This window comes from Arachis hypogaea, chromosome 9 (assembly GCF_003086295.3).
Source record: "Arachis hypogaea cultivar Tifrunner chromosome 9, arahy.Tifrunner.gnm2.J5K5, whole genome shotgun sequence".
Classification (NCBI taxonomy): domain Eukaryota; kingdom Viridiplantae; phylum Streptophyta; class Magnoliopsida; order Fabales; family Fabaceae; genus Arachis; species Arachis hypogaea.
Window position 1 is genome coordinate 92,730,612 of NC_092044.1, and position 3,451 is coordinate 92,734,062.

General features: G+C 33.8%; 1 non-coding gene across 1 annotated transcript; it reads right to left on the reverse strand.

Moving 5' to 3' along the window:
- Positions 1–2,411: 2,411 nt before the first annotated feature.
- Positions 2,412–2,515, reverse strand: LOC112714063 (small nucleolar RNA R71). The gene has a single exon (XR_003159019.1). It is a non-coding gene; the product is annotated as a small nucleolar RNA R71 (small nucleolar RNA).
- Positions 2,516–3,451: the final 936 nt, after the last annotated feature.

A 3,451-nucleotide genomic window follows, 5' to 3' on the forward strand; every position in this document is an offset into this window, starting at 1 on the left:
GCCTGACTGAGATTTACAAGGTGACCATAGCTTGCTTCATACCAACAATCTCTGTGGGATCGACCCTTACTCACGTAAGGTATTACTTGGATGACCTAGTACACTTGCTGGTTAAGTTGAACGGAGTTGTGAGCTTCTCTAACAGTGCCTGTAACTCTTTTGGTCCAACAACAACACTAAGCTGTTGGTGCCATTACCAGGGATTATTAAGATCCCAGTTCATCATACCATGATCTCTTTGGGGTATTTTTGATTTCATACAAATACAAAGAGACCAATTTTGAGGATCACAATTTCGTCCACCAAGTTTTTGACGCCGTTGCCGGGGATTGTTCGAGTATGAACAACTGACGGTTCATCTTGTTGCTCAGATTAGGTAATTTTCTTTTCAAAAATCTTTTTCAAAATTTTTCTTTTCTTTTTCGTTTTTTCCAAAAATATTTTCAAAAAAAAATTAATAAAAATCCAAAAAAATTTAGAAAATCATAAAAATCAAAAATACTTTGTGTTTCTTGTTTGAGTCTTGAACCATGTTTTAAGTTTGGTGTCAATTGCATGCTTTAAAAAACTTTTTCTTGCATTTTTCGAAAAATACATGCATTCATAGTGTTCTTCATGATCTTCAAGTTGTTCTTGACAAGTCTTCTTGTTTGATCTTGATGATTTCTTGTTTTGTGTTGTTTGTTATTTTTCATGTGCATTTTTCGTTTGTTAGAGTCCATGCATTAAAGATTTCTAAGTTTGGTGTCTTGCATGTTTTCTTTGCATCAAAAATTTTTCAAAAATATGTTCTTGATGTTCATCATGATCTTCAAAGTGTTCTTGGTGTTCATCTTGACATTCATAGTGTTCTTGCATGAATTCTTTGTTTTGATCCATAAAGAAAAGAAAAAAACACAAAAATGACGTTTTTAATTTTTCTCTCTCATGATTAAAAATTCAAAAAAATTCAAAAAAAATATCTTTTCCTTATTTTTCTCATAATTTTCGAAAATTTGAGTTGACTTAGTCAAAAATTTTCAAAATTAGTTGTTTCTTACAAGTCAAGTCAAATTTTCAATTTTAAAAATCTTATCTTTTCAAAATCTTTTTCAAAAATTATATTTTTTTCATTTTTTTTCTATTTTTCAAAATTTTCAAAAATCTTTTTCAAAATTTTTTCAAAATCTTTTTCTTATCTTTATATCATATTTTCGAAAATTCACTAACAATTAATGTGATTAATTCAAAAATTTGAAGTTTGTTACTTTCTTGTTAAGAAAGGTTCAATCTTTAAGTTCTAGAATCTCATCTTGTAGTTTCTTGTTAGTGAAGTAAGTAATTTTAAATTTAAAAATTAAAATCATTTTTTATCTTTTTATCCTATCTTTTTACCTTATCTTTTTATCTTTTTCAAAATTTGACTTTAAAAGATCTTTTCTATCTTCCTATCTTCTTATCTTTTTAAAATTTAAAACTTCAAATCTTTTTCAATCAACCAACTAACTTTTTGTTTGTTTCTTATCTTTTTCAAAACCAACTAACTACCTATCCCTCTCTAATTTTTGAAAATACCTCTCCTTTTCAAAAATTCTTTTTAATTGTTTTAAATTTTAATTTTAATCATATCTTATCTTTAATTTTCGAAAATCACCAACCACTTTTTCAAAATTATTTTCGAAATTCTCTATCTCTTTTCTTATTCTATTTAATTACTTATTTACTAACACTTCTCTTCACCTCTCTTCATCTAAAAATCCGAACCCAATCTATCCCTTGTGTTTGGATTCTTCACTTTTCTTTCTCCTACCCCCTTCTTTTTCTACTAACATAAAGGAATCTCTATACTGTGACATAGAGGATTTCTCTTTCTTTTCTTTTTTTCTTCTCTTTCATATGAGCAGGAACAAGGACAAAAGCACTCTTGTTGAAGCTAATCTTGACCTGAAAGGACTTTGAAGAGGAAACTAAGAGAAGCTAAATTACAACAATCCAGAAGTAACCTTTCAGAAAATTTCGAACAAGAGAAGGAGATGGCAGCCGAACCCAATAATGATAATGCAAGAAGGATGCTTGGTGACTTTACCAAATCAACGTCCAAATTTGATGGAAGAAGCATCTCCATTCCTGCCATAGGAACAAACAATTTTGAGCTGAAACCTCAGCTAGTTGCCTTAATGCAACAAAACTGCAAGTTTTATGGACTTCCATCTGAAGATCCTTATCAGTTTTTAACTGAGTTCTTGCAGATCTGTGAGACTGTTAAGACGAATGGAGTAGATCCTGAAGTCTACAGGCTCATGCTTTTCCCTTTTGCTGTAAGAGACAGAGCTAGAATATGGTTGGATTCACAACCTAAGGATAGCCTGGACTCCTGGGATAAGCTGGTCACGGCCTTCTTGGATAAATTCTTTCCTCCTCAAAAGCTGAGCAAGCTTAGAGTGGATGTTCAAACCTTCAAACAAAAAGATGGTGAATCCCTCTATGAAGCTTGGGAAAGGTACAAGCAGTTGACCAAAAGGTGTCCATCTGACATGTTTTCAGAATGGACCATATTAGATATATTCTATTATGGTCTATCTGAGTTTTCGAAAATGTCATTGGACCATTCTGCAGGGGGATCCATTCACCTAAAGAAAACACCCGCAGAAGCTCAAGAACTCATTGACATGGTTGCAAATAACCAATTCATGTACACTTCGAAGAGGAATTCCATGAATAATGGGACACCTCAGAGGAAGGGAGTTCTTGAAATTGATGCTCTGAATGCTATATTGGCTCAGAACAAAGTGTTGACTCAGCAAGTCAACATGATCTCTCAAAGTCTGAATGGATGGCAAAATGCATCCAACAGTACTAAAGAGGCAGCTTCTGAAGAAGCTTATGATCCTGAGAACCCTGCAATAGCAGAGGTAAATTATATGGGTGAACCTTATGGAAACACCTATAATCCATCATGGAGAAATCATCCAAATTTCTCATGGAAGGATCAACAAAAGCCTCAACAAGGCTTTAACAATGGTGGACGCAATAGGCTAAGCAATAGCAAGCCTTTTCCATCATCTTCTCAGCAACAGACAGAGAATTCTGAACAAAACACCTCTAATTTAGCCAATTTAGTCTCTGATCTGTCAAAGGCCACTTTCAGTTTCATGAGTGAAACAAGATCCTCCATCAGAAATCTGGAGGCACAAGTGGGCCAGCTGAGTAAGAAAGTCATTGAAACTCCTCCCAGTATTTTCCCAAGCAATACAGAAGAGAATCCAAAGGGAGAGTGCAAGGCCATTGATTTAATCAATATGACCGAATGCACAAGGGAGGAGGAGGACGAAAATCCTAGTGAGGAGGACCTCCTGGGACATCTCTCAAGCAAGAGGGAGTTTCCTATTAAGGATCCAAAGGAATCTGAGGCTCAAATAGAGACCATAGAGATTCCATTAAATCTCCTTTTGCCATTCATGAGCTCTGAAGA